The sequence below is a fragment of the Tachyglossus aculeatus genome, chromosome 9 (assembly GCF_015852505.1).
Source record: "Tachyglossus aculeatus isolate mTacAcu1 chromosome 9, mTacAcu1.pri, whole genome shotgun sequence".
NCBI classification, from domain to species: domain Eukaryota; kingdom Metazoa; phylum Chordata; class Mammalia; order Monotremata; family Tachyglossidae; genus Tachyglossus; species Tachyglossus aculeatus.
The window spans coordinates 55,315,431-55,330,321 of NC_052074.1; positions in this window are offsets into that span (position 1 = coordinate 55,315,431).

The following is a 14,891-nucleotide window of genomic DNA, read 5'->3' on the forward strand; positions in this document are numbered from 1 at the left end:
AATGAGACTGTAAAAGGAAGAAGTGCCAATATATCAGGATGAAATAGCTGAATAAATAAAGCAAATATATTGCATGGCCTGGTAGAAAGAACACAGGCTTGGCAGTCAGAGGCCTGGGTTCTAATTCTGGCTCCACCACATGTCTGCTATGTGACCTTGGGCAAGTCACATAACTTCTCTGTGCCTCGATAACCTACCTCATTTGTAAAATGGGGTTTGAAACTGTGAGCCCCACTGGGATATATAGATTCTGTGCCTAGCCTTTTTAACTTGTACCTACACCAGTGCCTCATACAGTGCTTAGCACATAGTAAGCACTTAACACATACCACTAAAAATAAAAATATGGATATGAACATGAGTGCTGAGTAGAGGAATATAAGGTACGTATGTGCTGATGATGATGATGGCATTTATTAAGCACTTATGATGTGCAAAGCACTGTTCTAAACACTGGGGAGGTTGCAAGCTGATCAGGTTGTCCCACGGGGGGCTCACAGTCTTCATCCCCATTTTACAGATGAGGTAACTGAGGCACAGAGAGGTTAAGTGACTTGCCCAAGGTCACACAGCTGACAATTGGCAGAGCCGGGATTTGAACCCGTGAACTCTGACTCCAAAGCCCATGCTCTTTCCACTGAGCCATGCGTCTTGCTAAGGATGGGTGTGAGTGATTGGGGTGCTTTGGAGACATCTTTATTTTATATATTTACCTCTATCTTTCCACCCTTAAATCTATCACTATGGTACATCCTACTGTTGGCTGCCAGCTTTGCTACTTCCTGTTCTCCCTGCCTACATCCTCTCCCTTCTTCAGTCTTTCTTAAACACAGCTGTGTATGTCATCCTTTTTAAAATGCTGATCTGAACACATCACTTCACTCCTAACATCTATAATAGCTCCCCGTTGCTTCTTGCTTCAAGTCTCTCCATTTGTGGGCTGTGTCTTATATATCTTCCCTCTTCTGCTACTCCTTGGTTTGTGTTTTTTGCTCCTCCCAAGCTGTCTTTAGCTATCAATTAGCTGACCTTCAACTCAATGACTATGCCCTTCTCCCAGGCTGAAACATTCTCTCCTCACATCTTTGCCAAACAACATCCCTTTCTTCTTTCACAGACCTCCTAAAAAGTCAACTCCCACAGAAGTCTTTCACTAATTGACAGCCCTCCTTCCCTTACCTTTTTGGTTACACCATATTCCATCAGCCAGGGTCTAGTTCACTCACTTCCTCTAATGTTTTCAGCATACGTTTTGGATAGAATATGACAGTAGATTAGGAAACATTCTTCCGACAATGTGTGTCTGTCTGGATTCATTAATTCATTAATTCATATTTATTGAGTGCTTACTGTGTGGAGAGCACTGTACTAAGTGCTTGGGAAGTACAAGTCGGCAACATATAGAGACGATCCCTACCCAACAACGGGCCCACAGTCTAGAAGGGGGAGACAGACAGCAAAACAAAACAAGGAGACAGGTGTCAATACAGCACAGTGAGATGATGGGAGATATGGTGGTTCATATGTCTACTGGTGTCAGAGCTTTCTTTTCGCAGAATTCATAAAAAATTCAATTCCTGTGTTCAGAGAGAATTGACTATATTTATATGTGTATACATATGTATATATATATATATATACATATATATATATAATTGTGGTACTTATATGTGGTATTCACTAGGCTATAAGCTCTTTCAGAACAGAGACTACATCTTTTCCTCCTTTTGTATGTTCTCCCATCACTTAATACAGTGAGTGCTCTGTACACAGTAGGTGCTAAATAATAATAATAATTGTGGTATTTAAGCTCTTACTCTGTGCCAAGCACTGTACTAAGAACTGGGGTAGGTACAAGAAAATCAGGTCCCACAAGGGGCATATATTCTAAGTAGGTGGGAGCACAGGTTTTGAATCCCCATTTTGCAGAGGAAAGAATTGAGGCACAGAGAAATTAAGTGACTTGCCCAAGGCTGCACACGAGGCAAGTGGTGGAGCTAGGATTAGAATCCAGGGCCTCTGACTCCCAGGCACGTGCTTTTTACACTAGGCCGTGGTGCTTCAAAAATTATTGATCCAATCAATGGCATTTAGTGAGGACTTACTGTATGCAGAGCACTGTTCTAAGCACTTGAGAGCGGACAGTATAATACAGAGTTGGTATACACAATCCCTGCCCTCAAGGAGCTCACAGTGTAGTGGTTGAGGCAGGCATTAAAATGAATTATAGATGGGGAGGCAACAGAATAGAAGGATATGCACATATGTGCTCTGGGGGGGAGAATCAAAATGCTTAGGGGGATTCTGATCCTGTTGTTTGAAAAGTGGAAAACATTAAAAATAGCAACAGGAAACAGTGACCTGTACAAAGATTTGTAAGCTCAATTTCTGTACCTACCATTTTCCTTGAAAGTCGTTATAAAATCAGTTTGTGAAAATGTAAAAGAAAAATTGATATTAAATAGTAGCAGCATGGCTAGAATCATCTAATCTCCTGTGAGAGTAGATGCTGGGCTGTTGTGCCCCTTCTGTTCATTCATTCAATCATATTTATTAAGCATTTACTGTGTGCAGAGCACTGTACTAAGCGCTTGGGAAGTACAAGTTGGCAACAGATAGAGACGGTCCCCACCCAACAGCGGGCTCACAGTCTAGAAGGGGGAGACAGACAACAAAACAAAACATGTGGACAGGTGTCAAGTTCAGTCAGGGGGTGTTTCACCAGGGAAGAGACATTGGGAAACCAGACCCCAAAACCACCCTGCTCCCCAAAAGGGAGGGAATTGGTTGATTTGGGGTATATTGGAGGCTGCTGACAGTCTGAGACTTGGGAATACTGAGCTGCCCATTTAGACACAAGAAAAAATAGACATTTAGTGCCTCTGGGTCCTCTCAGGTTTATCTACCCACATGTCCTTGAGTTTCTTCCTGAAAGCTACTGATCCTCCAGCAGAGTTTTGAACTGATGTAATTGTTTTGTTTGGCAGATCTGCTATACTGTCTCCAAAAAAGGCATTTCTAAAAGTATCAACTTTTGCGCCTGGAAACTCTAGGAATTATGAAAGAGAGGCAGTCTCAGTGGGAATGATTAAGCACCTGTCAGGGCCACTTTGGGGCAAAAAAAAAAAAAAACACCCTAGGATTTCATTCAGTGACCAGTCCCCAAAATGATAACCAGAGGCCTAATTGGGGAGACCCATGAATTGAGTTTCTGGATTCTCTTGTTTGCATCCATGAGAGAGAGGATGTGCTTACTGTTTTTTTTCCTTCTTTTAATTAGTCAAGACTGGAAGTGACAGGTATCATGCCAGTTCTCACAGACCATTGAAAGTCTCTTTTTGGGTGGCACTCTCAAAGCAGACGGGGAAGCTTCTACGCTGCTGGTCAATAGCCAGAGCTTTTGTGGCCTGTTGGATTTGTGAGACTCAAATCTGCTTCAGAACAAACTGTTCACTCATAGCACACGTCTCCTAACTGGTTGAGGGACAGATATAAGGGGAGCAGGTTAGGGGCAGCCACACTCTTTGGGATTGTATCACAACACCCATAGACCTTAGGCAGGACCCATTAGGATCACAGTTTTGGCTGGAATAGTGGGTGGAACCCCTCAAGGGCATCGAAGATGATGGCAGCTGCTGCTTTAGTCATTGAGGAATAAGCTGTTTCTGTCCACCATGTTTTACTGATTCACACATCGATGGGGATTTCAGCTTAGCTGGGAATTCTTGCCAACTCCTAACTTCTCCCCACTTTTCCACCTTCCCTTTGTTCTACTGCCTCTTCTCTTTCCCTTTCTACCCTCTCTTTTCTCTCCTCTACTTTTTCTTTTGCTTCCTCCTCCCCACCTTAATTCCTTCTCTCTTTTCCCTTATTATCTTTGAACCTTCATCTCTTCTTTCCTTCTCTGTCCCTTTCATTTCTTCTTCTGTCCTCCCCTTCTCCCATCTTTCCTTTTCTCCTTTCTGTCCCCACCTGTGGAGGCCCCACCTCATGTGCCTCCTGTCGTATCTTGGGAAATTTGGTCATTTTTTTTGGAAGAGGTTCATACTTCCTTCTTATTACTGAATGTTCCCTCTAGACTGTAAACTCCTTGAAGGCAGGGATCATGTCTATTTACTTAACTTTACTCACCCAAGCCCTTAACGTAGTCCTCTGTGCTGAGTAAATGCTCAATAAATATCATCCATTACTCTTCCTCCTTCCCAGCCCTTTCTTCATACTTCTGCTCTCCTTTTTCTTCATCCATCCTCACTGACTGTATAATAGAAGATAGCCCCATCATTTTTATTAAAATTTGAAAAAGTAGGTTCAGTACGCTGGGGTTATATTCTCAACATCCCCTGCTTTAAGGAGAACTCATGGTCGTATATTCACCTCATATCCTACACCAAGCATCATATCCTACACCATGCACATATGTATTACTATTTCCTCTGACACCACATCTTGTTTTGTCCAGACAGAGATGTCATTGGAAAAACACTTGCTAATTCTTTTGCTGAGTTCCATGTAAAATGCAGTGAAAACAGGTGTTCTAGGAGAGTGCAGTGTTTTCGTGCACTGCTCCCTTTGATCAGGTGTGACTCAGGATGGGTTTGTGGAGGTGGGATGAGGTTCCCCTTGGGCTGAATGATATGAGCATTGGAATCAGAGTTCGGACGGGGGGAATGGAATGGGGTATCCTGAGTCTCTCTCCTTTCCCTTCACCTTGAAGACCTGGCCTGAGTGATATCCTATGGGACTAGTTGGAGTTTTCTCCCTCTAGAAAAGTAAGGGTGATTGGGTTTCTTAAAATGTGTGGGGTTTGTGTATGTGTGTGTCTTTCATTGTGTAGAAACTACAGGCCCCAGTGAACCAAAAGGGTGTGAGACGTTTGCTCATGGGTTTAGTGTTAATATTTTGTAATCATGGGGCGGGTGCAGTCTAGACTGTGAGCAGAGGTCGCTGCCTTTCCAACCCGTGGCAGTACTCATCTGAAACCATCCAGAAGGTTAATGCACAAGATTTGGAATGCATAAACCCCTTATAATACAGGGATCACCATTAAGATTCTGCATTAGAGAAGTAATTTTGCTGGGAGAGGCAAGCCTGTTTGACCTATGCATATCATTTTGTTGGCTCTTCTAAGATCCTGCCACTTTTAACTCAGTGGAAAGGATTCCTGGACAGCACAAACCCTAAAAAAAAAGGTCTATGGGGTCAGTGCTTTATGGTCATCCTCAATCCCCCACTTCCATTCTTCTCTGGGTCCCACGTGAGCCTGGGTAACTGAAATTTAACTCTGTAGCATCTCCTCATACCCCATGAGGTTGAAAGTGCTGGGCCGATTCCTCAGCAAGCAGTGCTACCCTTTTGGCTGGAAGAGGGACGGATTTGCTCTGTTAGTGTGGAGCACGACACTTGGCCGCTGGGCCCAGTGGCAGGAACCTCCATGAAATTTCCATTGGCTGGGTGCCACTGTTCCCGCTGAACAATCTGATGCTCCACCCTGCATCAGGATGCCCTGCCCTGCAGTGCCGTCGGGAAGTGATAAATAGATTTGTTTTTGAATAAAAGCCTTTCCTGGCACAGACAGGAAATGCATCTGCAGCCTGCTGCACGGTTTCACGTGTCAGTGGGCACTCGATCTGTCAGGACCAACTACTTTCACCAACATAGCCTGTGTAATCGCTAGACAGAGTGAAACCTTTTTTCCATTAAAAAAAAATGGTATTTAAGCACTTACTATGTGCCAGGCATAGTAAGCCTGAGGTAGATACAGGCTAAACAGGTTGGACACAGTCCATGCCCAACGTGGGGCTCACAGTCTTAATCTCCATTTTATAGATGAGGTAACTGAGTCGCAGAGAAGCTAAGTGACTTGCCCAAGGTTACACAGCAGAGAAATGGCAGATCTGGGATTAGAGTGCAAGTCTTTTGTCTCCCAGGCCTGTGCTCTATCCACTGGACCACACTGCTTCTCAGTAGGTCCCGCCATTAGCAATGAGGGGATCAGGAAAGATTAATGGCTTATCAGCATCAAGTAACCCTAATTATGCTAAACCTGAATATCATTCCAACAACCCCTCCCTCCAATTGGCCATCATTCATTCAATTGTATTTATTGAGCACTTACTGTATGCAGAGCACTCTACTATGCACATCCATTAGTCAGTGCTCAATTTATTGAGCACTTATCATTGGCTGCACACTCTACTAAATGCTTGGGAACTATAGCACAATAGAGTAGTTAGTTGTGATCCCTGCTCACAAGGAGCTTAGTCTACATAGGCTGTGTTGGAGAGAGTAGTCGGTCCTGGCAGATCCGAGTGCCCACTGACATGTGAAACCATGCAGCAGGCTGCAGATGTATTTCCTGTCTGTGCCAGGAAAAGCTTGTATAGAGAAGTAGCGTGGCTCAGTGGAAAGAGCCTGGGCTTGAAAGTCAGAGGTCATGGGTTCTAATCCAGGATCCGCAACTTGTCAGCTGTGTGACTTCGGGCAAGTCACTTAACTTCTCTGATCCTCAGTTACCTCATCTGTAAAATGGGGATTAAGACTGTGAGCCCCATGTGGGACAACCTGATCACCTTGTATCCCCCCCAATGCTTAGAACAGTGCTTTGCACATAGTAAGTGCTTAACAAATGCCATCATTATTATTATTATAGGAGGAGACATACATTAAATAAATTATAGACAGGGGAAATAATAGAGTATAAGAATATTATTTCTGGGATATTTAGCAGGGATTTGGAGATGCGGGGAGAGTTCCAGGCCTGAAGGAAGATTTTGGGCAAGGGTTTGGAGGTGGGATAGATGAAAAGCAAGGTGAGAGGTTGGTGTTAGAGGAGTGGAGTGTGTGGGCTGGGTTGTAACAGACCATCCAGGTAAGGTAGGAGAGTGAGAACTGATTGAGTGCCTTAAAGCCAGTAAAAAGGAGTTTCAGTTTAATGTGGAGGTGGTTGGACAATGATTGGAGGTTCTTGAGGAGAGGGGAGCCATGAATTGAACTTTTTTTTAAGAAAAATGATCAGGGCGGCAGAGTGAAGTATGGATTGGAGAGGGGAGAGATGATGCAGGGAGGTCAGCAAGGAGTTTGCAGTAGTTAAGGTGGGAAAGATAAGGATCAAGTTGAGTACTTAGATCAGCATGATGGCATTTGGATAGAGAGGAAAAGGTAGAACCAGAAGGACCTCGTGTCAGACTGAATGTGTAGACGGAATGAGAGAGATGAGTCGAGGATGCTGCCAAAATTATGGAATTGTGAGACAGAGGATGGTGGTGTTTATGATGATAGGAAAGACGGAGGAAGTACAGGTTTTTGTTGGGAAGATGAGGAGTTTTGCGCCCTCCTCTCTTACCTTGCTGATTTCCTACTACAACCCAGCACGCTCACTTCACTCCTTTGAAGCAAACCTAGTCACTGTACCTCGATCTTGTCCATCTCGCTGATAATCCCTCATCCACATCCCGCCTCGGGTCTGGAACGCCCTCCCCGTCACATCTGACAGGCAAACACTCTTCCCACCTTCAAAGCCTTATTAAAATCACAGCTCCTCCAAGAGACCTTCCCTGACTAAGCACTTATTTCCCCTAATTCCTCTCCCTTTTACATCACCCTTGCACTTGGATTTGCACTCTTTATTCACCTCACCCTCGACCCCACAGCACTTAGGTACATAATTTATTTTAATCCTGTCTCCCCCTCTAGATTGTAAACTGTGTGGTCAGGGAAGATGTCTATCAACACCTAGTTAGTCACATTTATTGAGGTTTTGCTGTGTGCGGAGCACTGAACTAAGTGCTTGGGAGAATATAACATGCATTTTCCATGACCACAGAGATTACAGTCTAGAGGGGGAGACAGACATTAAAATAAATTGTGTACGTAAGTTCTGTGGGGCTGAGGGTGAGGTGAATTAAGGGCACAAATCCAAATGCAAGGGTGATGTAAAAGGGAGATGAATTAGAGAGGAATTAGACATCGAAGAAGAGATGTCTTGAAAGAAAAAAAAGAATAAAGACTGCTGAGAGGGAGAGATGTCATGATTGAAGAGGTAGATTTTGGCATTATCCATGTAGAGGTGGTAGTTGAAGCCATGGGAGCAAATGAGTTCTCCAAGGGAATGGGTATAGATGGAAAATTGAAGAGGACTCAGAACTGAGTCTTAAGGGACCCCTACATTTAGAGAGTGGGAGCCAGAGGAAAAGCCTGTGGGAGAGACTAAGGCACAACCAGATATTTTGGAAGAGAACCAGGGGAGGACAGTGTTTGTAAAGCCAAGGCGAGTTAAAGTTTCCAGGAGAAGAGGGCATTCCACAGTGTTAAAGGCATTAGTAGGGTAAAGGAGGATTAGGATGGAGTAGAGGCCATTGGATTTGGCAAGAAGGCAGTCATGGGTGACCTTCATTTTCCCTCCTATGGCAACTGATGCCATTTCAGGGTCTTCCGTGGCAGGGTATCAAATTGATCTACAGGGTTTCTAAGAGGGAGTTTGAGCCTTTAACCAAGTTTTCCTCAAAGTGTGACCCATAGGAATATGCTTCTGGTGCTGTACCTTACCCAGACCAAGCAAGGTAATGCTCTTTGCTGAGATGTTCGGCCACTAGGAGAAGTTCTGTCTAGGATGCCTCTGTATGATCACCTCTCTCACATCATTTGCCTGGTATGGTAGCTACCTCTCTCCCTTCCTTGTCTCCATCATGGATTTAAGCCTGTGACTTTGAAGGGAGATTTTCTAGTTGGAGCCTTCACTACCCTGGACAGTAGCAACATACATTGCAGCCTTTTTTAAAGACTGACTCTATATTATTGACACTCTGGGCAGACATTTGGCTTCACTCCAAGGAAAGGCAGAAATGAGACCCCACAGTGACTTTGTTAGCCCCCAGGAGTATGAGTTGCCTCAAGATCAAGTGCTCTTGGTGTGTGAGATTTCAGAGAGAGGATGAGAATGGCAGATCTGCTCTGGAACTGACCTTGGCCATGAAATCATCTTGCTGGAATTTTTGTTCCCCTGGAGGTGGGGATAGGGTGACCTGTAAGTTTGATCCTTCCATAGAATATTCCTACTGCGTGGCATAGAAAACAACTGTTATTTCTATCTTCTACCAACGAAGGCACCAGCTTTGATGCTTCTCTTCCGGTACTCCAATATCTTGGGTCATGTTAATTCTGTGATGCAGAAAAAGCCCCCTGGCAAGACTTGCCCAATAATAAAGGCTCCCCCAACCCCCCGCCCCACCCAGACTGGCACTTATACTGTTAGAGGCTAAATCTGGGCAAAGCCATTTCTCTCAGTGGCCTTGTTTTGAAGATGCCCACCCAGCCATGTGACAGGGTGGGAGGCTAACCGTGCAGGAAGCAATTGATTAGGCTTTTCAAGTAGCTCCTGGTTTTGAAACAGAAAAGTAATCTATCTGGAGCCAATTGTTTCCTTTGCTTGTTCGCTTAGACTTATCACAACACCACAGGCAAAGCCTTATTGTGCAGTTGGTATTTTCTTAAGATACCTGTTTGGTTGAGAGGGTTGCTGCTTGGAATACAAGAGCTCCCTTGATGTTTATGCCTTTTACCATCCCAGGGGCACCTCATAGAGTTTGTTGGTCCTGTTATGCAGGTAATTTAACTTTCCCGGGCCTCCGTTTTCTCATCTGTAAAAAGGGGATTAAATACTGTTATCCCTTCCTCTTAGACTGTGAACCCCATGTGGTATAGGGACTGTCCGACCTGATTATCATGTATTTACCCCAGCACTTACTACAGTGTACAGTGAGCACTTAACAAATGCCATTATTATCATTAGAAGTCCTTAAAATACTATTTTTTCTGAGACCTAGACCCAGTTATGGATATTGATTGGATGGGTGAATTCTGAAGGAGAATACTTTTGTTTAATATGTATATATTATGTCCTTTTAGTTAAAAGAATAAAGGTTTTTTAAATCTTATGTTGGGTCTTGTGTTCGTGGCTTCCTCAAGAATGTAATAATAATAATAATAGTAATAATAGTATTTGTAAAGTGCGTACTATGTGTCAAGCACTGTTCTAAGCACTGAGGTTGATACGAGCTAATCAGGTTGGACACAGCCACCGTTCCCCAGGGGACCTCACAGTATTAATTCCTATTTTACAGATGAAGGAACTAAGGCACAGAGAAGTTAAGGGACTTGCCCAAGGTCACAGCAGACAAGCAGCAGAGTTGGGATTAGAACTCGGGTCCTTCTGACTCCCGAGTCCATGCTCTATCCACTAGAACATGCTGCTTATGTCAAGCATAAGCAGTCCATTATTGAAGCAGACCAATTGTTCATCCAGCTATTATTCTGGTCTCTGACTAGAGGAACAAAAGATGCTAAGGGGAACCACGTAATGATGATCACCTTCTGTCTGGTACCCATTCCCATCCATGTATTTAACCATACTTTTCCTGAACTATTACTATTTTCTACTTCCACAGACATTTTTACGTGCTAAGCAATTGCTTCTTTTTGTTTATTTTGAACCTTCCAGTTTTAAGTCAATCAATCAATCGTATATATTGAGTATACAGTAAAGCAAAATTAGCAGACTCACTCTCTGCCCATAACAAGTTTACAGTCTAGTGGGGGAGATAGAGAGTAGTATGAATAAGTGATTTATAATATAGAATTTAATGTTATGTACATAAGTGCTGTGGGGTTGGAGGCGGGACAAATATCAAAGATCCAAAGGTCACAGATTTAAATACATAGATGACACAGAAGGGAGAGTGAACCAGGAAAAAGAAAGCTAAATCAGGGAAGGCCTTGGAGGAGATGTGATTTTAATAATGTTTTGAAGGTGGAGAGAGTGGTGGTCTGGCATATATGGTGGGTAGGGAGTTCCAGTCTAGGGGGAGGTTGTGGGAAAGGGGTCAGTGGCGATAGATAGATAGATGAAATGAGTTTTAAGCTTCAGTGGGAGCCCTCTCACCATGGAAATGTGGGACTTGGTGGTCATTCATTCATTCAATTGTATTTATTGAGCGCTTACTGTGTGCAGAGCACTGTACTAAGCACTTGGAAAGTACAGTTCGGCAACAGATATTATGTGCTTGCTTTGTCCTCACCTTTCATGATTTTGCAAACTTCAGTCATGTCTCTTTTGTCTTTCCAGACTGAAGAGCCCAATTTTTCACTTGTCTTCATATGGAATCTTGTCCATACCCACCTCTTATGTTCCCGGTTTTGTTCTGGTGTTTTTCCTTGCCCTCAGTGTCTTCCTCTATCAGTCAGTCAGTGGTATTTACTGAGCGCTTTATTCTATTCTATTCAATCATATTTATTGAGTGCTTACTGTATGCAGAGCACTGTACTAAGCGCTTGGGAAGTACAAGTTGGCAACATATAGAGACGGTCCCTACCCAACAGTGGGCTCACAGTCTAGTCTTTACTGTCTGTAGAGCACTGTACTAAGCTCTTGGGAGAGTACAATACAGTAGAGTTGGTAGAAATGATCCCATCCTTCTGATTGGGTTTTCTGTCTTGGTGAGTTCTCGCTCTTGCTCCATTTTAAAAAGTCACACACTGGGAGGAAGGAGGTGAGATTTTTCCCGCATTTCAGACTTACTTGCTTTGCCAGAGCATTAGAAAGTCACAAAATGTTTGACACTATGTATGGGGTTGGGAGGGGAAAGGCCATTTTATAAAATTTAATGAAGAAAAATCAGGAACAATGCAGTATAAGGAGATGGCAGTGTGTTTAGAATAAAGACTGGAAAAGCAGTTCAATAGGTTAATACCCCATTGAGCCAGGACTGCTAATTGAAAGGGAATTCATGGTTTGAGGCCATGTATTGTGAAAGAGGATAGACAAAGACACTGAGAGGACATGAAAAACAGTTTTGCCCAGGCAAAAAATACATCTACGGTCAAAGATAATTCCTGGGCAAAGGGAACATCATTCTAATGTGATAGCTTTTTAGATAAAACTTATTCAGTTAATCATTCTACATTTGAGATCTAGGGCTCTTTTCTCAGGCCATAATTAGTCCTAAGGATGATTTTCATTTATTCATCACTGTTTTTTGAGCAGCCAGTCTGTTCACTGAGCATTGTCTTGGGCTTTCATCCCTCGGTCTCACGTGCACGTCCATAATATATTTTCATGAGTGTTTCCCCATCTAGACTGTAAGCTTTTTGTGGGAAGGGAATGTCAGCCAACTCTGTTATTTGTAAAATCCCCATTTTACAGATGAGGTAATTGAGGCACAGAGAAGTTAAGTGACTTGCCGAAAGTCACACAGCTAAGTGGCAGAACCATAGTAAGCTCTCAATAAATACCATTGATTAATTTACCAGCACTGTTGAGAAGCTAGACTTTCACTTACCTAGATGTCTCTTTCAACTGCCTTCCTTTGGACTGGTGAGAAGATAGCAGTGGGAAGTTTTGAGGATTTCAGTGATCTGTGTAACTTAGTTTAAGAATAACCAAAGAGAAATGTCCCCATGGCTAGACCCTACCTAGTTCAGTGTGTTCCTCCTCTTTTGCCTCCATATCTCTAAAGACAATCTTTGCAGTCATCAAATTTGGAAAGAGTTAAATGAAAATGCAAGGAATGTGCCTTTTTCTCTTTGCATTTTCGTGTCCTAATAGCCATAGAAAGACACACATACCTTTTGGATTTTTTTGTCATTTACAGCAACAACAACTCTAGAAGTAACTTTTGCTGAAAATGGAGATGCTGGAAAGGATTTTGGAACAAACAGTATCCAGAGGCAGTAAAATTCACAGTGAGTGAGCCAGTGATAATTTTTTTAGCTTTCTAGGGTGCAGTATCTATTTTCTTATTACTCTACTGTATCATTTCCTGAAAGACTAGTAATTTTCTTTCTGTAAAGGTTTATTCTATGTCCAGTTCAATCTTCAGCAAGGGTGTGTTGTAGCCCAAACTCCATCTGAAAGCCAGTTCATTATCTGATAAAGAACCTTTACTAACATTTCAATATCATGGCTGATTCCTAATTCTCCTGCTTGTCTGATCGAGAGAGAGTTGTCCAGGGCTCATTTTTCTCTTCCAGACATGATTACACTCACAGCTGTATTTCCTCACATGCCAATAAAATCAATTACCAACTGACCCCTCTTGAATCAAAATGTCTCCTCAATCCTCATGTTTTCACACTGTTTACTCACACAAGCCAAGGGATGAACCTTTCAGCCAGCCCTTCCACCCCCACCCGACTTATAACCTTTCAGGTCCTTTAAGAGCAAATTCTTGCTGATAAGCTATTCAGATTCAGCAAGTGCAAGTTCTTTCAAATGCCTTGACCATCCATCATCCCTTCAGTATCATCTGAGGAGATTAAGATTATTTTTTTTTGGCACAAGCCACTCTTATTAAGTACATTTACTGGCTGGAGAAGGAGGCCTAAGCGAGATGTAAAGGAAAGTGTAAAGCAGCACAGAGAAAGCCACCAATTAGAGCCACTTTCCAAATATGAGGAGAAGGATTCAAATTTGAACTTGGGGTAGTTATGATACTAAAACAAACCCTGTTTAGTAGGGATGAGGTATGCAGCAATTAGTATATCTATTTTCTGGAAAAACAAACTGAATACAGATGGAGCACGCTAGATCACGCGGCATGTAAATGACAAAGCAAGGATTCACTCTGTCAAATATATTGTCTCCCTAAGGCTCTTCATATCCCTTTCTGTTCCTAAATGATCGATCAGGGTTGCTCTTCAGTCTGTCTAAATTAATTGGTATTGTTGCTACCATCATAGCGATGTGCCTTTTATTGGGCTCTGTGTGGCTGGATGAAACAGCTTTTGGAATTACTATTTACAACCAGCTAATGGTCTTTGCTTTCCAAATGTTCCCATTGCCTGTTTGGGGCTACGCCATTAACATTTGCTTGGCAGGTGGACTTTATTTTGCTTCTTGTGGATTTTAGTAAAAAAAAGTCTATTTCCTTTGAAAAGTAGACTGGAACTATGTGTGGCAGTGATTTGAGCTCTCCCGAGGAAAGGTGCAGTTCAAGTCCAAGGTAGAGGAAGTGTCTTTGACTACTACTGTTCAGATTGAGACAGAATCCAGATATGAAACTGGTCTCTCCTCACTGTCGCTTGATGAACTCTCTTCTTTGAGGAAAGAATATAACACATATACAGTGGGTTACAGCTTGTAAAGCTATCTGACATACCTTCGAAGGTGGTTTTGTTTTTAAGGCAATAGGTGCGGTCCACATTCCTATCGGACTCATCTTGGAAAGCCAAAGTAAGACTTGCCCTCAGGGTTTCAAATGTTACTTCTTCCCGGACTCAGTATTTGTCAGTGTTTGTCAGCGCTGCATTGGGTCTCTGCCATGGAGTTCAACAAAAACACTTGATCATTTTCCTAGTGGCCCCTTTACCTGCAATTTATAAAGCATTCGACCAGGATTGGATCTCTCCTGATGTGTCTCACTCTCAGAAACCCCACTCAGGGGGCTGACATGATGAGATTTGGTCTTACCAGGAAGGGGGTTAGAATTTGGGGTTTGGGATAGGATGTCTGGGTTCCTGAGGAGACCAGGAACTGGGACTCCATAACACAATTTTTTTTTAATGGTACTTAAGTGCTCACTATGTACCAAACACTGTACTAAGCACTGGGGTAGATACTGGGAACATACTAACGGCCCCAAACTGTGATCATGTCCTGGGCACATTGGGCTGGATGGAAGAGGTGATTTCCAGCTCCCAAATTGCTGCCTCCTCAATCACGCTTTCCACAATGAGCCAAACCCATTTCTCAGCTGTAAACAGATTTTTAAAAATATTCTTCAAGTTGCGCTTTTCTAAATGTGTGTAATCTTACACACAGATACAAGACAGGTTGGACACAATCCCTGTCCCACATGGGGCTCATAGTCTAGATTGAAAGCTCTTTGAGGGCAACTCTT